Below are 21,048 nucleotides of genomic sequence, written 5' to 3' on the forward strand. Positions count from 1 at the left end.
GGGCAGAAGACATGAACAGACACTTCTCCAAAGAGAGGACATCCAGATGACCAACAGACACATGAAACGATGCTCAGCATCCCTCATCATCAAGGAAATACAAACCAAAACCACACTGAGATACCACCTCACGCTGGTCAGAGTGGCTAAAATGAACAAATCAGGAGACTATAGATGCTGGCGAGAATGTGGAGAAACGGGCACCCTCCTACACTGTTGGTGGGAATGTAAACTGGTGTAGCCCTTCTGGAAAACAGTGTGGAGGTTCCTCAGGAAATTAACAATAGAACTCCCCTATGACCCAGCAATAGCACTGCTAGGAATTTACCCAAGGGATACAGGAGTGCTGATGCATAGGGGCACACGGACCCCAATGTTCATAGCAGCACTCTCAACAATAGCTAAAACATGTAAAGAGCCTAAGTGTCCATCAACGGATGAATGGATCAAGAAGATGTGGTTTATCTATACGATGGAATACTACATGGCAATGAGAAAGAATGAAATCTGGCCATGTGTAGCAACATGGATGGACCTTGAGGGTGTTATGCTGAGCAAAATAAGTCAGGCAGAGAAGGACAGATACCATACATTTTCACTCTTAAGTGGAACAGGAGAAACTTAACAGAGGACCATGGGGGAGGAGAAGGGAAAAACATAGTTGGGGAGAGGGAGGGAGGCAAACCATGAGAGATAGGCATGGAGGAGGGCACTTGTTGGGACGAGCACTGGATGTTGTATGGAAACCAACTTAATAATGAGCTATGAAGGAAAAAATTTTAAATTATTTAAAAATAATCTCTACACTCAGTGTGGGGTTTGAACTTAAGACCCCAAGATCAAGATTTGCATGCTATACCAAATGAGCCAGCCAGGCATCCCCAACAGATTCTTAACTATAGAGAAGAAACGGATGGTCACCACAGGGAAGGTGGGGGGGGGGGAGGGAGGATGGGGCAAATAGGGGATGAGGATTAAAGAGTAGACTCATCATGAAAAAAGTAAAATTATAAAAAAATAAAAGCATGATTATGAACGTGGTCACTTAGAAAGATTGTGTGAAAAGGGGTGAGAAAGGAACCCAGGACTGACCCCTAGAGTATCAACATTTAGAGATCAGGTAGAGAAGCCTACGTCTATAACACAGAAATTTTGAGAAGTAACCAGTGAGATAGGAAGGCAAGGAATGTGGTGTCACCAAAGACAGAAGAAAATCTCAGGAAAAAGGTAGGCTGTTTCAAAGGCTGTTGAGAGACTGAGGACTGACGAGAAAGATTACTACATCTGGCAACATGGAGGTCACCAGTGACCCTGATAATATCAGTTTCAGTGGCATGATGGGTGGAAGTGATTGAATTGATAAAGGTGGACAGGGGGAGACTGTGTTGAAGCTAACTCTTTGCTATAGGTCTAGCTGAGAAGGAAAACAAAGAAGTAGAGTGAAAATTAGAAGAAAATATGGGCTCAAAGGAGGTTTTGTTTTTTTGTTTTAGACATTTTAAAAGATAGATTCTAAGGGATGCTTATAAATCATAAGGAATGATCCAGTGAAAAGATAGAAATTGTTGATGAAGACAGACTAATGGGAAGTAGATGGGATGAGATTTTGTCTGGGATCATTGGAGGGTGAGGATGGAGGAAATGATATGAAAATAGTGTCCTCTATGAGTGAGAAAATGATAGTAGGAAAATGTGTAACATTACTAAGCAGTGAATGCCCATAGGAGTTGGAGACAGTGACTTAAAAAAGAAACCAATCAGGGGCGCCTGGGTGGCTTAGTCGGTTAAGCGTCCGACTTTCGCTTAGGTCATGATCTCGCGGTTCGTGGGTTCGAGCCCCGCGTCGGGCTCTGTGCTGACTGCCAGCTCGGAGCCTGGAGCCTGTTTCAGTCTGTGACTCCCTTTCTCTCTGACCCTCCCCTGCTCACGCTGTCTCTCTCTCTCTCCTAGAAATAAATAAAAAACCATTAAAAAAAATTAAAAAAAAAAAGAAAAAGAAACCAATCAGCATGTTTCAGCCGCTTAGATAAGGGTCTGAACACATTGTAGTGCTAAATTTAGCCAAGGTTAAAATTTTTCAGTTAAATATGATAGAGGATTGTCACAGAATACTTTGTGACCCATCCCCCCCCAAAAGCCCCCTAGAATTGGTGGTTCAACAGAGAGTTAGCCTCCTGAGACCCACAAAGGAAGGAGAAATCCCTAGGGATGGTTCCCCTTATTAAGAATAATACTCTGGGGCAAACCATGAGAGACTCTTGAATGCTGACAAAAACTGAGGACTGATGATGTGGGGGGGAGGGGGGGATGGGCATGGAGGAGGGCACTTTGGGGATGAGCACTGAGTGTTATGTGGAAACTAATTTGACAATAAACTATTTGTAAAAAAAAAAAAGAACTAAAAAAAATAAAAAATAAAAAATAAAATAAAAATGAGCTTGTAAAAATAAAAATTATTAAAAAAAAAAAAGAATAATACTCTGGGTTGGGGCACCTGGGTAGCTCAGTTAGTTGAGCGTCAGACTCATAATTGCAGCTCAGGTCGTGATCTCATGGTTCTTGAGTCCAATACCTCCATTAGGCTCTGCACTAACAGAGCCTGCTTGAGACTCTCTTTTTCTCTCTCCACCCCTCCCCTTTCTCAAGACTAAATAAATAATTTATTTAATCTTTTCATTACTTTATTAATTTTTTAAAATTTACATCCAAGTTAGTTAGCATATAGTGCAACAGTGATTTCAAAAGTAGATTCCTTAATGCCCCTTACCCACTTAACCCATCCTCCCTCCCACAACCCCTCCAGTAACCCTCTGTTCTCCATATTTAAGAGTCTCTTATGTTTTTGTCCCCCTCCCTGTTTTTATACTATTTTTGCTTCCCTTCCTTTATGTTCATCTGTTTTGTATCTTAAAGTCCTCATATGAGTGAAATCATATGATATTTGTCTTTCTCTGATTAATTTCACTTAGCATGATACCCTCTAGTTCTATCCACGTAGTTGCAAATGGCAGGATTCCATTCTTTTGGATTGCTGAGTAATACTCCATTGTATGTATGTATGTATGTATATTATATATACACATATATACACATATGACATCTTCTTTATCCATTTATCCATCCATGGAAATTTGGGCTCTTTCCATACTTTGGCTATTGTTGATAGTGCTGCTATACACATTGGGGTGCATGTGTCCCTTCGAAACAGCATACCTGTATCCCTTGGATAAATACCTAGTAGTGCAATTGCTGGGTCGTAGGGTAGTTCTATTTTTAATTTTTTCAGGAACCTCCATACTGTTTCCCAGAGTGGCTGAACCAGTTTGCAGAAGAGATCCTCTTTCTCTGCATCCTCACCAACATCTGTTGTTGCCTGAGTTGTTAATGTTAGCCATTCTGACAGGTGTGAGGTGGTATCTCATTGTGGTTTTGATTTGTATTTCCCTGATGATGAGTGAAATTGAGTATCATCATGTGTCTGTTGCCATCTGGATGTCCTAAATAAAAATTTTTTGAAAAAGAACACTCCGGATTATATTAATCCAGTATACCTCCATTCTTTTAGAGAAAAATTGTATTGAGTATTGAATATATTCTCAATACTTTACTTTCATAAGCATGTAGTTGGAGTTAAAGAAGTCTGAATTTAAATCCCTCCCAGCCTGTCCAATAAGCTGTGACCTATTCAGATTAACCTGATTGGACTAATTTCCTCATCAGGACCATTTTACAAATGAGGATCGTGACACTTCAGGATTGTTCTGAGAATTGAGCTTGGCTCATAGGCAATGCTGTATAGTGGAAAGAGTATGGGTTTGGGGTATCAGAAAGACTTATGGATGAATCCAGTTGTATCTACGAATGTGATAATCTTAGACAAGTTATTTCACCAGTCTGCTTCAATTTCCTATTGGCAAAATAGGGATTATAGTATTACAATATTTACCTTGAAGGTTAGGAACAATAGGATTGTTCACTACACAGGGCTCAAAATGGTTGAAGTAGCTCAGGATACTATATGTGTGTGTATATATATATATATATATATATATATGAATAACTTTAGGTTTAAAAATTTTTTTAATGTTTATTTTTGAGAGAGAGAGAGAGCAAGCATGAGCAGGGGAGGCGCAAAGAGAGAGGAGACACAGAATCCTAAGCAGGCTCCAGGCTCTTAGCTGTCAGCACAGAACCCAACATGGGGCTCAAACTCATGGATGATGAGATCATGACCTGAAGTGAAGTCAGAGGCTTAACAGACTAAGCCACCCTGGCACCCCTAAATTTAGTTATTTTAAGTTTATTTATTTTCAGAGAGAGAGAGAGAGAGAGAGAGAGAGAGAGAGACAGCTGGGCAGGGGAGGAGTAGGGAAAGGAGTGAGAGAGAATCCTAAACAGGCTCTGCACTGTCAGTACAGAACTTTACTAGGGGCTCGGACTTTCAAACCTCGAGATCATGACCTGAGCTGAAGCCAAGAGTTGGATGCTTAACTGACAGCCACGCAGGTGCCCCTGAATAAATTTACTTTTAATATTTGGGGAAAAAAATCACTGTTAGAAATATCTTTTGGAAGCCCAAATGGCACCATGTTGTTTCTCTGCTTAAAAACCTCTCATAATTTGCCATTGTCTACTCATCGAATGTCATCTGAGTTCCTGTAACATGTATGCCAGGAGCCCTGAGCAATGATTCTCAACACTCTCAAGAAATATGACACACTCCATAAATAACCCCAGTTTGGGTTCAACACTCTGCCCCCATCTTTACTTACCAGCTATGTGACCTAGGCAAGTTTACCTCTCTAAGCTTTAATTTTATCATCTCATTTTGGCTTTGCTTCTTCTAATTCTGAACCTTTGTTACATATTTTTCTTTCTTTTTGAGATGTCCTCTCTCCTTTTCCTCTCTGGCAGACTTCTTGTATTATTCAAAACTCAGCTTTATATCTCCTCTGCTTTGTGAAGCTTACCCTGAATATCCCCTCCTTGACATAGTCTGTCTTCTTTCTGTGAGTTCTCATGCCACTTTGTAAATACCTCTATTTTAGCTCTTTTCCTATTGTGTTGTAATTGTTTCCAAATCTGTCCCACACCAGACTTTAAGCCTTTAGGGGGCTGGGCCTCTATCTCACTTATTCTTATATTATGTTTGCTTATCATGGAGACTGTTTCACTGTAAGTGGTCAATAAATCTTGTTGAACTAATGAGATAAAATAAAAATAGACAAAGATCTATGAAATCGCCAACTTTGTGGATTTAGGAAAGGACCTATGTCTTTCGCTTGGTGCTTTGTAATAAATTTGGGCTGAAGGAGTGAATAAAGTCAAATGGAAATGATCAGACTTCTATCAAATCTGATCTTGACAATGTCCAGGTGACTCATTAAGAGACTATTTCCTCTTGGGAAAAAAACAAAACAAAACAAAGCAATTTAAAACTATCGTCAATAAAAGTGGCAAGGAAATTGAATCATGGTTTTATAGAACTGGAATTTCTCTAAAAACCAGTATTGTCTGACTGGCAGACACACATGGTTTCTCAAGTGGACAACTGAGAACACAAAGTCTGGATAACACTGCAGTGGGTGATATTTGGGATATCTTGTTTTTATGAACAGAGTGATCACTTCATGCCTTAAAATTATATCTTTGAAAATATTTTTCTTCTCCACTCCCCTCCTATTTATTCCCCAGACTTGTGATTGCTGTTTTCAGGGTGCTCAGCATGCACTAGGGCCTAGGGATACACAGACAATTTAGACACAGTTCTTGCTCTCAAGTAGCTTCAAGTCAGCTAAGGATAGAGAGCCCCTTTCAGATAAAACAAGATAATTCTACGGGTACAGTAGTGTAAGTCATAGAAGGTAAGGGGGTAGTTGCTCTGTGGTGGCAGTATGGGCTTTGTGGAAGGTTAGGAAAGGTGTATAGGGGAGATAAATTTTGCATACCCTTAAAAAAATAAGATGTTGAGAAATTAGACAAGACAGGTAAAGCTATTTTAAGTAAGGGAAACAGTAGCAATAGACTTAAAGAGGTATGAAAAAAGCCTGTTGTGTTTGGGGATCTACTAGTGGTTCAACAAAGCTGGAAGTGGATAAAACCAGACTCTCTTTTTTAAAATGTCTATTTATTTATTTTTGAGAAAGAGAAAGAGAGAGAGAGAGAAAGAGAGACCAAGGTCCTGGGAGAGAAAGAAAGAGAGAATCTCAAGCAGGCTCCACACTGTCAGCGCAGAACCTGATGTGGGGCTCAGACTCATGAATGGTGAGATCATGACCTGAATGAAATCAGGAGTCAGACATTTAACCAACTGAGTCACCCAGGCACCCCAAATCAGACTCTTAAATACAGAGAACAAACTGGTGGCTGCCAGAGGGGAGGTGGTGGGACTGGATGAAATAGGTGAGGGGGATGAAAAGTACACTTACCATGATGAGTGCTGAGTAACATATAAAGTTGTTGAATCATTATACTGTACACCTGAAACTAATATAAACACTGTTAATTATACTTGAATTAAAAAAATAGAAGCTTAGTGCAGAGATCTAGTGGTTTGCCAAACAGAAGTAAGTGATTAGCCTCTGACTTTCTAATATTCCTCACTCCATGAACCACAGTGTAGGGCTATCCTAGGAGTGCTTTCATTCTGCACTGCACAGAAATGTCACAGTTGGAATCAAAATGAAACAAACAGCAAATCTGTTTGCCACTGATATAAAAATACGAAATTGCCCTATTTCTGGATGGAAAGATATATAAGTTACTTATTGACATGAGGTTATAAATTCTAATAATGAAGGAGTTAATATAAATAAATAATTTGCATGCATTTGTATTAATTTAAAAACAAGGTAGAAGCAGATAATGCAGCAAGGGATGCAGCTGGATGGTGGGTAAGGATGAGGCTCCATATCCCATATGGGGTACCAAGGAGTTTTGACTTGATCTTGTAGGCATTGAGCCATTAAAGGATGTTAAGCAAGTGATATAAACAATTTTTAATTTTACAAGATCACTCTAGCAGTAGCATGGAAGGGAGGCAAATCTTAAGTTATAGAGACCAAAAGAATATTGCAGTAGTAGTCTAGGGAGGAGATATGGTAGTAGCAAAAGGGAAGAGGATAAAGAAGCAGAATTAAGGGACAGTAAGGTAACATTGAAAGGGGTGGGCTGAATTTGAGATTTCTGTGGGATACCTGAGTGGGGTTCCTAATGGTCATTTGGAAATAGGAATTATTTCTTTGCAAGGGAAACCAGAGACATCTAGATCACAGCTTCAGGGGCTTAATTAAAATATAAGTTGAGGAGAGGGTGATTGGCCAAAGATAACAAATCAGTAGCCATTCACACTTAGATAAAAATCTCGCTTTCCTTGAAGCTAAGTTTTCAATTTCAAATTTTCAAGATTGACCAATGCTATAGCAGTTTAGAAATTCAAATCAAGTACCTTAAGAAATCCAAAATTTTATACTTTTTGAACATTTTTTCTTCCCAAGAGTCAATAGAGTGTATATTTTCAGGCTTTAATGTAAGTATAATGCAATGTAAATGTAACTACTCAAATATTCCTGCAATCAGGACAGAATGCAGGTAAATATCACCAGAACCAAAGCTGACCTCATGGTGGCACTCCAGTCTTGTCAGAATAAAGGGCTCTGGAATCACATTACTAACCTCGAAGAGGATTTACATTGAAGTAAACAGTTGGCATAAATTCTAGATCCATTGATCCCACAGTGGAACTTCCTGGGGAGAAATTGCGGGGGAGGGCACGCTTTTCTGGTCTTAAATAAGCTCTGGCCTGAGGCTGGATCAACAATATTGGTATTTAATATAGCAGAATGTCTCCATCCAAAACAGAAATTCCATCATGGCTTAAAATGAACCAAAATAATATTCTCATTATTAGTTATCCATAGCTACCATTTATTGTTTCCTATTTTATGCTGCACACAGTTCTGGGTACTTTTCATTTTAGAAGAGCTCATTGAACCCTCACAACAACCCTATGGGACTGGGAATTATTCTTGTTTTTCCAAAGAAGAAACTGAGGCTCAAAGACATTAAGCAACTAGCATTTTAAATTATATAGGCAGTATATAGTCATGCTGAATTTTGAACCCAATTTGTGTGATTCTCAAACTTGTGATTCCAGCCTTAAGCAAGGTTGCATTGCCTCATTTAGTGATGCCAAGATGAAAGCAGTAATAAATGAAACGTGGTTTTCTTTGGGTATAGATGTTTGTCATGAGATGGTTTCAATAATACCATATTTAAAGAGATCTAGTGAGGACCCCTATTGTGAATTTGAGGCTTCTTCATGAAATTCTTCCCCTGTCTATGAGAAACATATGAGGATACTTAGAGTCACATGTATGTCCCACAAGGTACTTATTAATTACAAAGAGAAAAATAGTAAATTTACAGTGAAGAACACTTGCAGATTAACAAAATCATCAAAGTATAAATGACAAATTAAATGTGGTAAAATACCAATATTTAGGCCATAGAGAAATTCTTTTCCTTTTATAGCAGAAAAAACAAAAGGGACAAGGGAGGATTTGTTGACATCAGTCAGCAATGGAGTGGAGGACTAATTTCTATCTTTGATCTTCATCTGTGAAAGCTCAAATCCCACAAAGGTTTCCAAATGAAACATTCACCTTTCTAAAAGGTAGAGAATTATTGGGGAATCCCAGACTTTATATAAAGGAAGACTCACAAAAAAAGACATAAATGGTAAAACTCAAGAATAATGTTATTATACTGACCATAGACTGCAGAGGTGGGAGTTGATTGTCCTTACTTCTACAATGCTTATTCAAGAGTGTCAAGTCATTTTTATAAAGCATTTCTAAAATGCCTCACAGACTTCAAAGCCATAAAGTTTCCCTGCATCTCTAAGGATTAATGTCCACATTTTGTATATTCTCAGCCTAAGATAATTACCAATCTGCCTATTTTTATAAGTCTTTTTTTTTTTAATGTTTTATTTATTTCTAGGAGAGAGAGAGAGACAGCGTGAGCAGGGGAGGGTCAGAGAGAGAGAGGGAGTCACAGACTGAAACAGGCTCCAGGCTCTGAGCTGGCAGTCAGCACAGAGCCCGACGCGGGGCTCGAACCCACGAACTGCGAGATCATGACCTAAGCGAAAGTCGGACGATTAACCGACTAAGCCACCCAGGCGCCCCACCAATCTGCCTATTTTTAAAAGAATTGTCCTTTTAGTGAGAAGGAAATGATGTCTGGAGAGGTTTGTGTTCAAAATGTCAGTGTTTGCATGATTTACAGTATAATTAACCAGCCTTGTAGCACCAGCAAACTGGCTCTCTTCACTATTCATCATGTTTCCAGTGACTTCAGATCATCAACTCTGCTGGGAGGAAATACCTCCTCCTTAGAGATGTAAAAATATGATGTCCCTGATCATCCCCATAGACAGAATGTGATCTAGCCTTATATACCTATTGTTTTTCAGATCTAAGGGATTTTTCCTTCATTATTTTTGACATTACTACCTTTGGTGCTAAAATCTAATTAAATACACACGTACAAAATCGAATACTACTTAGGAAGGATTTTGTTATTCAATTGATTATAATCACCAGAACACATTTGTTAAGATATAATTGTGCTGCTTAAAAGACATACAAAGTCTAGTAGCCCAGAACCTAAAACAAAAATACCTATATGGATAAATACATAATGAGCATTATCACAAAAATTACTTTAAAGCTCTATATTAGAACCTTACCAGGTATCTTAAAAACTTCAAATGTGTTTACTTTTGGCCTAATTGTCCTACTTCTAAGAAGTCATCCTAAATATATACCTCCAACAGTATGGAAATACATATGCACAAGGTCAATTATGGCTGGATTGTTTGTATTTACAAAATATTGGAGACCATCTAAATGCTCATGTAGAAGAGAGTGGTTGAATAACTTATGATATAAGCACATAATAGAGCACTATACATCTGTTAGAATGAGATAGATGTCTGCACACTGATGTGGAATGATTTCTAGAATATATTGTTTAATTAAAAAAGCAAAAAAACAAAAGGGTGGAAGATGTTACCTTTTGTGTTAAGAAAAAGAGAAAAGTGAGAAAATAGGCCTGTGTCTGCATTTTGGTCAAAAAGGAAAACATGAAAGATAAACCAGACACTAATGAGATTGGTTATTTACCAGAGGTGGGTGGGAATGTAGCTGAAAGGGTGAGGAGGTGGGTACTAAGCAGAAGAAGGAAAATAACATTTATTTTGCATATTCTTTTTTGTATGGTTCTTTTTGAGCCATGTTAATGATTCATATATTGGAAAAAAAAAAAAAGAAACACACACACACACAAATAAGGGAAAATCCTAACAACAGAATACAAACAAATCAAACTACATTTCATTTTTTTCTTTTTTAAATGTTTTATTTATTTCTGAGAGAGAGAGCAGGGGAGGGTCAGAGAGAGAGGGAGATACAGAATCTGAAACAGGCTCCAGGCTCTGAGCTGGCTGTCAGCACAGAGCCCCGACGCGGGGCTCAAGCTCATGAACCATGAGATGATGACCTGAGCTGAAGTTGGACGCTTAACAGACTGAGCCACCCAAGTGCCCCTCAAACTACATTTCAAATGAATAATATAATCACAGTGAAATGTAGGCATGAGGGTGGGAAGGGGAGCTAATTCAAGACAAATAACTTGAGATTACAATTTTTTTTAAACTATATACTCTCAGACTAAAGAAAAAGTGAACTATAAATGAGTATTAAACTTTGTGGGGTTTTTTTTTTACAGTGATTTTTTTTTTTTGTCTTTGTTTTTGTTTGTTTGTTTGTTTTTTTTTTTTTGGTAGCAATTCTAAAACTACTTGCCATGTATTCTGGGATTGGGTAAATGAGAAAAAATATTATGAACAGTGGGATTCACTTTTCTCACTGAGAGAGAAGAGAGTTACAAATAGGGAAAGAGAGAAGAATAGAATGCATTCTATAGTACTAGATTAGAATTGGACAAGACAGTACAAACTCATGGTTTTTAACATATATAGATATGGATGTGTATATGTACGTATATAATTTCCTAGCTCTGTCCACTGAGAAATCTCAGAAGCAACAACACCCTAGGAGGAATAAGCATGCTGGGCACCCAGAACATGGTTTCTAAATTCTGTTTGCTACTGAAAGGAACCAGGGTTCCTTGGAGAATTGGCTGGTTCTAGAGCTACAGCTGGGAAAGAATATGATGAACCTGATATTATGCATCATATTAAGCTACTAAGTTAGGAAGTGCTCAAAGAATGGCAAGACATGTCCAAATGATAAAGAGCCATATACTGAAAGGTCTCCAACCAGCCAAATCTGGGATCATTAACCATAAAAATAAAGTGATAGTAATGTATTACCACCTATGCACTAAAATAAGAATATAAAAACATATAAATAAATAAGAGAGTAAATAACAAATGTGGGAGAAGGGAAAGTGAGTCCTTACAGTAGAATGACAGTTAATAAATGTAGAAGGAATGACGTGATTAGAAAATCACTATTTGCCAACCATCATAGTGATACTTGAATCAGTAGAGGATGGTTAAGCTAGTGGGTGACATTTAGATGAGAAACAGGATATTTACATAGTCACAAGTATGTTCTCACAAAATACTTATTAATTACAAAGAGAAAAGTAGTAAATTTATAGTGGTAAAATATGAATGTTTGGGAAATCTTGGTGAAGGGTATATGGGAAATTTTATACTATTTTTACAACTCTTCTATGAGGTTGAGAATATATAAAAATCAAAAAGAAATGGTAATTAAAGCACTTCCAAGGAGTTTGCTAAGCTACAGCAAGACAAAAGCTACAATCAATGCATAGCAAGTTGATTCTTCCCGCCTCCTTAGCCATCACTGGAGAGAGGGGAGTGGTGGGAGGTCAAAAACCTTATAAGATGTTTCCTTGAACAAAATTTTAAGAAAATATTTTGGTTATTTTTTATTTTAGATTTTTTTTTTTGTAAGTAGCCTCTACCTACATCCAACGTGGGGCTCAAACTTATAACCCCAAGATAAAGAGTTGCACGCTCTACTGACTGAGCCAGCCAGGTGCCCCTAAAAATATTTTGTTTTGAAAAGATGTAAACCTGTTGGAAAAGAGTTTCTGATAGCATTTTTAAAACTCCCTGTTATTACCAGAGACAAATTCTGTTTCTAGTTGTTAAAAAATTCTATTCTAGTTGTTAAAAATGAATGAAGAAATGGAGTAATTTCTCTTTTCCTCCCAGATAGTAAATTTAAATAGAAATTTATGATTATTATGGCAGTTGTAAAGTCTTAATATGACTGATGCACAGTCCCAAACTGTTCTTCCCCCTATTGCACAGAAATAAGTAAAAGATCATTGAAAAGAACTGTTCTGAGGAGAGGGGACCCCATAAGGCCTGAGGACCCAACTCCATGTCCAAGTGGTTTGAACTCTGAGCCTCTTGTTTATGACACTTGGAACTTCAACATTTGTAGGTTTATGCACTTTGGGTCAGTCAACACTGTGCAGAGTTCAAAGTGCCACAAGACAAGAGATTACAATGGCTTCCAGAGGAAAGACAGAGACAAGTAAATTAAAGCAGCGTTTAGAAGAACTAAATTGGAAGAAGAAAGTTGGACAGATCAATGCAGCAATTACAAGATCTGGAAGAATGCAGAGAGGAACTTGATACAGATGAATATGAAGAAACCAAAAAGGAAACTCTGGAACACCTAAGTGAATTTAATGATTCAATGGAGAAAATTTAAAAGTCTGAAAATACGACTTTGGTAGATGAGCTAAGTGGAAAGCAACTGGCTTTCCAGGCAGCTATCAGTCAGGCCTTTAAAACCCCAGATGTGGGGGAGGGGGCAAGATGGTGGAGAAGTAGGGAGCTCCGTACATTGCACTTGCCCCCATATCTCACACGGAAAAGATCTGAAGCCATAGGAAACCTTACAGAACCAAGAGATTGGGAGAAAAAGGATGCAGAATCCACTGAGAAAGTTTTCTAACATGAGTGCAAACTGGGGAAGATAAAATCGGGCCGGTATCTGAGACTCCAGGGACGGGGGTGATCCCCCTCTGCGGGTAGTGAAAGGGGAAAAAGAGAGTCTGAAACCGATCAAGACACGGTCCCTGTCGCTGAGAAACAGAAAAACCTCCTCTCGGGGCACAGAAGGACCATGGGCCTGGCTAGCTGGACCCTTAGAGGAGCTGCACGCCTATCGCGCCATTGTGCTCCTGGCTGGCCGGACTCCTGGGGGAGCCGCGTGGGCGTACTGGGCTTCCGCGCTCCTGGCTGGCTGGAACTCTAGAGGGAAGGCGAAGAGCTTAAAAATTGGGAGATTTGCCCACGAGTTTGTGTTTCCAGTGACAGACACAGAAGACCAGGTTTCTCTCTCTCCAGCAGGCCGGCTTGCGCCCCGTAGGCAGAACCCCACCCATATTCAACCCAGAGGGGAAGGGAAGCAGGGATTCTGGCTCCACCCCCAGGGCTAGGCAAGAGCTTGGAATTGCCCTGAGGGGATAGCCTGCGAGATTGTGTCTGCGACAACTTCAGTGGGCGCAGGGACTGGGATTTGGAAACTAGGCCTGGCCTGGGTTAAAGAGCACAACCCACTTAGGCTGCACCCCGATCCGGGGAGTTTACACACCCAAAAAAGCGAGGTGCAGCCCTTGGTTCAAGAAGGGACTGGAGTGCCGCCACTCTCCTCCTCACAACCGCCAAGGCAGAACTACTGCCTGATGCAGTGGATCACACCACTCCCATCCCTGCTTGAGAGCTGCCTTCCCCTGTTTTTTTTTTTTTTTTCTCTTTTTTTCCTTTTTCTTCTTCTTCTTCTTCTTTTTTTTCTTTTTTTTCCCCCTGGAACACTGACCTAACTCTGGTCACCAGCTTGCTTAAACAGTCACATTTAGTCCATTCTGTACATGTAAATTCTACACCAACCGACCTTTTCATCTCTGTCTCTCAGGAGTAATTAGACTATATAGTTTCTCTGGATAACACCAGCGACCTTCTCTCACCTATCCAACAATATTCCACCCTTTAGCTCTTAAAAAAGCCTATCCCTTCTGCCTGTTCATTCTATTTCCAATTTTGCCTCATCCCCGCCCTGTCCTCTCTCTCTTTCTCTATGCTCTTCAACCAGCACTGCATACACCCGGCTATTTAATTCTAGCAGGGAAATCCAGTTATATGCTTTAAACCATTCTTTGTCCTTCGGTTTTCTTCTTTTTTCCTTTTCTTTTCTTCTTTTTGACCTTTTTATGTATTTTTTTATTTTCTACTATTTGCCTTCCCTCCTCTGTCTTTTCTGTTAACTTTTGTGTTTTCCCTCTCGGTTTGCAGGTTAGTTGGATTTGTCCATGTGTTTGTGTGCCTCTGCTCCCTGTGTGTTTGTCTGCCTGTTTTCTTCTCCAGGGCTACCTCAAGAAACAAGCCAAAGTACACATGGTGGAGAATCCCAAATATCACTACAAGTAGGAAAATAAAATAACCAAGGTCTCAACAAGAGAGACCAAGAGATACCATTCAAAAAAAAAAAAAAAAAAAAACACTCTCTGAAAGGATAGGCCCTGGACGGGACAATCAAAGAACCTTCTTGGATACAGCAGCACTCACAGGTACAGAGAGCATAACAAGTCTTTAACAAAAGCCAGAAAGCTAATTAAAATGACAAAAACGAAAGAACTCTCCTCCAAATAAATTCCAAGAAGAACTGACAGCTAATGAACTGCTCAAAACAGACATAAGCAGCATAACTGAACAAGATTTTAGAATAATAATCATAAAATTAATAGCTGGGCTTGTAAAAACCATAGGGGACATCAAAGAAACTATGGCTACAGACAACATGGAGAATAAGAATAGGCATGATGAATTTAAAAAATGTGATAAATGAGATACATAATAAATTAGAGGCCTCCAATGCACGGATTGAAGAGGAAGAAAGAAGAATAAGTTATTTAGAAGACACCATTATAGAAAAAGAGGAAACTGAGAAAAAAGACAAAATGATCCAGGAACATGAAAGAAGAGTTCGAGAGCTCAGTGATATGGTCAAAAGCAACAATATCTATATCATAGGAATCCCAAAAGAGGAAGAGAGAGGGAAAGGTGCTGAAGGAGTCCTGGAACAAATTATAGCAGAGAACTTCTCCAACCTGAGGAAGGAAGTAAACGTTGAAATACAAGAGACTCAAAAAACTCCCCTCAGACATAATTTGAATCGATCTTCGGCACGGCATATCGTAGTAAAAATGGCAAAATATAAGGACAAAGAGAATTCTGAAAGCAGCTAGGGAGAAAAGGGCCCTAACATACAAAGGGAAACCTATCAGAGTGGTGACAGACCTATTTACTGACGTGGCAGGCCAGAAAGGAATGGCAGGAGATCTTCAATATGATGAACAGAAAAAACATGCAGCCAAGAATCCTCTATCCAGCAAGCCTGTCATTCAAAATAGAAGGAGAGATAAAAGTCTTTCCAAATAAACAGAAATTGAAAGAATTTGTCACCACTAAGCCCGCCCTACAAGAAATCCTGAGGGGGACGCTCTGAGAGAAATGTTGCAAGGAACAAAGATACCAGAGACACCACCACAAACATGAACCCTACAAAGGACACAGACTCTAAGCCCACATATTTCAATAATAACACTGAATGTAAATGGGCTGAATGCTCCAATCAAAAGACATAGGGTAGCAGAAAGGATAAAAAAGACAAAATCCATCTATATGCTGTCTACAAGAAACTCATTTTAGACTGGAAGATACCTTCAGATTAAAAGTAAGGGGATGGAGAAATATATATCATGCTACTGGAAATCAAAGAAAGCCGGAGTAGCTATACTTATATCAGACAAACCGACTTTAAATTAAAGACAATAACAGGAGATGAAGAAGGGCATTATATAATAATTACAGGGTCTATCCATCAGGAAGAACTAACAATCACAAATGTCTATGCACCGAATATGGGAGCACCTAAATATTTAAAACAATTAATCACAAACAGAAACAAGCTTATAGATAAGAATGCGCTAATAGCAGGGGACTTTAATACTCTGCTTACAGCAATGGATAGGTCAACCAAACAGAAAATCACTAAAGAAATAATGGGCTTGAAAGACACACTGGACCAGATGGATCTGACAGATATATTTAGAACTCTACATCCTGAGGCCAGGGAATTTACTTTCTTCTCAAGTGCACATGGCACATTCTCCAAGATAGATCACATACTGGGACATAAAGCAGCCCTCAATAAATATAAAAGAATTGAGATCATACCATGCATATTCTCAGATCATAATGCTTTGAAACTTGAAATCATCCCAGGAAGAAGTCTGGAAACCCCCCAAAAACATGGAGGTTAAAGAACACACTACTAAAGAATGAATGGGCCAATCAGGCAATTAGAGAGGAAATTAAAAAATATATGGAAACAAATGAAAATGAAAACACAACAATTCAAAATCTATGGGATGCGGCAAAGGCAGTCCTAAGAGGAAAGTACATTGCACTCCAGGCCTATTTCAAGAGATTAGAAAAAGCGCAACTCCAAAATCTAACAGCTCACCTAAAGGAACTAGAGGCAGAGCAACAAGAACGCCCCAAACCCAGCAGAAGAAGAGAAATAGTAAAAATCAGAGCAGAAATAAACAACATAGAGACCAAAGAAACAATTGAACAGATCAATGAAACCAAGAGTTGGTTTTTTGAAAAAATAAACAAAATTGACAAACCTCTAGCCTGGCTTCTCAAAATGAAAAGAGAGAGCACCCAAATAGACAAAATCATGAATGAAAATGGACTTATCACACCCAACCCCTCAGAAATACAAGCAATTATCAGCAAATACTATGAAAAGTTATATGCCAACAAATTGGACAACTTAGAAGAAATGGACAAATTCCTGAACACAAACTCACTACCAAAATTCACATGGGAAGAGATAGAAAATCTGAACAGACCCATAACTAGTTAAGAAATTGAATTAGTGATCAAAAATCTCCCAACAAATAAGAGCCCTGGACCTGATGGCTTCTCTGGGGAATTCTACCAGACGTTTAAAACAGAATTAATACCCATTCTTCTCAAGCTATTCCAAAAAATAGAAACTGAAGGAAAACTTCCGGACTCATTTTATGAAGCCAGCATCACTCTGATTCCCAAGCCAGACAGAGATCCAACAAAAAAAGAGAACTATAGGCCAATATCCTTGATGAATACGGATGCAAAAATTCTCAACAAGATCCTTGCAAATCGAATCCAGCAGCATATCAAAAGAATCATCCACCAAGATCAAGTGGGATTCATTCCTGGGTTACAGGGCTGGTTCAACATTCGCAAATCAATCAATGTGATCCATCATATCAATAAAAGAAAAGATAAAAACCATATGATCCTGTCAATAGATGCAGAAAAAGCATTTGACAAAATACAGCATCCCTTCTTAATAAAGACTCTCGAGAAAGTTGGGATAGAAGGAACCTACTTAAACATCATCAAAGCCATCTATGAGAAGCCTTCAGCTAACATCATCCTCAACGGGGAAAAACTGAGAGCTTTCCCCCTGAGATCAGGAACACGACAGGGATGTCCACTCTCACCACTGTTGTTTAACATAGTGCTGGAAGTCCTAGCATCAGCCATCAGACAACAAAAGGAAATCAAAGGCATCAGAATTGGCAAAGAGGAAGTCAAACTTTCACTCTTCGCAGATGACATGATACTCTACATAGAAAACCCGACAGACTCCACCAGAAGCCTACTAGAACTGATCCAAGAATTCAGCCAAGTTGCAGGGTACAAAATCAACGTACAGAAATCGGTTGCATTTTTATACACCAATAATGAAGCAACAGAAAGAGAAATCAAGAAACTGATCCCATTCACAATTGCACAAAAAACCATAAAATACCTCGGAATAAACCTAACCAAGGATACAAGAGATCTGTATGATGAAAACTATAGAAAACTTATGAAGGAAATTGAAGAAGACACAAAGAAATGGAAAAACATTCCATGCTCATGGATAGGAAGAATAAATATAGTTAAGATGTCATTACTACCTAAAGCACTCTACACATTCAATGCAATTCCAATCAAAATTGCACCAGCATACTTCTCAAAACTAGAACAAACTATCCAAAAATTTGTATGGAACCACAAAAGACCCCGAATAGCCAAAGTAATACTGAAAAATAAAACCAAAACGGGAGGTATCACCATCCCAGACTTCAGCCTCTACTACAAAGCTGTCATCCTCAAGACAGTATGGTATTGGCACAAAAACAGACACATAGACCAATGGAACAGAATTGAGAACTCAGAAGTGGACCCAAAAGTATACAGCCAACTGATCTTTGACAAAGCAGGAAAGAATATCCAATGGAAAAAAGACAGCCTTTTTAACAGATGGTGTTGGGAGAACTGGACAGCAACATGCAGAAGAATGAAACTAGATCATTTTCTCACACCATGCACAAAAATCAACTCAAAATGGATAAAGGACCTGAACGTGAGACAGGAAACTATCAACACCCTAGAGGAGAAAGCAGGAAACAACCTCCTTGACCTCCACCGCAGCAACTTCTTACTTGACACATCCCCAAAAGCAAGGGAATCAAGAGCAAAAATAAACTGTTGGGACCTCATCAAGATTAAAAGCTTCTGCACAGCCAAGGAAACAACCCAGAAAATTAATAGGCAACCAACGGAATGGGAAAAGATAGTTGCAAATGACATATCAGATAAAGGGTTAATATCCAGAATCTATAAGGAACTCACCAAACTACACGCCCGAAAAACAAACAACCCAGTGAAGAAATGGGCAGAAGACATGAACAGACACTTCTCCAAAGAGGACATCCAGATGGCCAACAGACACATGAAACGATGCTCAGCATCCCTCCTCATCAGGGAAATACAAATCAAAACCACACTGAGATACCACCTCACGCCAGTCAGAGTGGCTAAAATGAGCAAATCAGAGAACTCTAGATGCTGGCGAGGATGTGGTGAAGCGGGCACCCTCCTACACTGTTGGTGGGAATGTAAACTGGTGTAGCCCTTCTGGAAAACAGTGTGGAGGTTCCTCAGGAAATAAGAATAGAACTCCCCTATGACCTAGCAATAGCACTGCTAGGAATTTACCCAAGGGATAAATGCTGATGCATAGGAGCACATGTACCCCAATGTTCATAGCAGCACTCTCAACAATAGCTAAAACATGGAAAGAGCCTAAGTGTCTGTCAATGGATGAATGGTCAAGAAGATGTGGTTTATCGATACGATGGAATACTACATGGCAATGAGAAAGAATGAAATCTGGCCATGTGTAGCAACATGGATGGACCTTGAGGGTGTTATGCTGAGCGAAATAAGTCAGGCAGAGAAGGACAAATATCATATGTTTGAGTGTATAGGAGGATTGGGAGGAGCTTAACGGAGGACCATGGGGGAGAAGAAGGGGGGAAATGGTGGAGGAAAGGGAGAGAGGCAAACCATGAGAGACTCTTGAATGCTGAGAACAAACTGAGGACTGATGGGTGTGGGGGGGAAGGGGGGTGATGGGCATGGAGGGGGGCACTTGTGGGGATGAGCACTGGGTGTTATGTGGAAACCAACTTGACAATAAACTATTTGAAAAAAAAAACAAAAAAAAAACCCAGATGTTATCAGGGGCACCTGTGTGGCTCACTTCGTTAAGCATCTGACTTCGGTTCAGGTCATGATCTCATGGCTCACAAGTTTGAGCCTGCAGAACCTGCCTCAGATCCTCTCTCTCTGCCCCTCCCCTGCTTGCTCACACTCTCTCTTTCAAAACTAAATAAACATTAAAAACAACAACCTTGGAGGTCATCAGATTATTTGCAAAGAAACAACAGGGCAGCTTCTGACAAGGTGAGCAGAGATGGATGGAGATCTCGTGGTAGGAAAACTGGAAAGAGGCTTGTACACTCAACGGAAAGTGGAGATACTACCAGCTCTCTGTAAACTTGAGGACAAGCTGACTGCAGATGCTGAGGCCTTCTTGTCAGCAAATGCATGTGCTACACTCAGCCAGCTTGAGAAAGTCTCTACAAACCTTGCTCTGGAGACAAAGTTCTTGCATTCGCAAGCTCTGAGTTTGAAAAACAAAAGCATGACGTGGTGTGGAAGGTTGGTACGCTGATCACATAAATGGCATTTCTAATCATTGCAAAAAAAATCAGGAGATTCTTGAAATGCATTGATCACCTAAGAAAAGGTGACAGGAAAACAAACTTGTGGCTTCTGGTTATACCCTTCATCATTGTGTTTTGTGTAGGGCTATCTGCCTGAGTGATCCTAGACTTTTGGAGATGAGGGACCCATTGGGCTTCATTCATTATGTCTTGTGTGTTTGAGAGAGAGAACAGAAAAAAGTTTCTCTGCTTGTTTTTATTAAGCCTCTTTGTTTTTTTTTTTTTTTAATGTTTATTGTTGTTTTTGAGAGTGAGAGAGAGAGAGAGGGCACGTGCCCATGAGTGGATGAGGGGGCAGAGAGAGAGGAAGACACAGAATCTGAAGCAGGTTCCAGGCTCTGGGCTGTCAGCTCAGAGCCCGAAGTGAGGCTCTAACTCATGAGCCGTCAGATCATGGCCTGAGCCAAAGTCAGACATTTAACTATCTAAGCCACTCAGGTATCCCCAAGCCTCCTTGTTATTTAAAGTGCTGATAGTAAATGAAAGATGTGAACTAAAAAAAAAAAAAAAAAAAAAACAGAAAACTGTCCTGGTAATGAGGTGATAATACTTCTACTATCACAGCTTGGCAGATACCATTCTAAATATTGTTCATATATTAATTCATTTAATCTCACTGCAACCCTGTATAGTAGACACTATTATTAGACTCAGTTTAGAATCGAGAAAACCAAGGTTCTCACTTTCTTGATTAACTGTCATCTTTGTCTCAGTAATTTTTTCATGGCAACTCACACCAAAGGAAATACCTAATAATTTCACTAGTTAAATTGTTAGATCCAGATATCTTAA

The 21,048-nt window shown here is 39.3% G+C and overlaps 1 pseudogene; it reads left to right on the forward strand.

Annotated features, from left to right (window-relative positions):
* Nucleotides 1-12,577: 12,577 nt before the first annotated feature.
* Nucleotides 12,578-20,212, forward strand: LOC120248103 (annotated as a pseudogene).
* Nucleotides 20,213-21,048: the final 836 nt, after the last annotated feature.

Source organism: Hyaena hyaena, unplaced genomic scaffold (assembly GCF_003009895.1).
Source record: "Hyaena hyaena isolate Hyena2069 unplaced genomic scaffold, ASM300989v1 scaffold_568, whole genome shotgun sequence".
Classification (NCBI taxonomy): domain Eukaryota; kingdom Metazoa; phylum Chordata; class Mammalia; order Carnivora; family Hyaenidae; genus Hyaena; species Hyaena hyaena.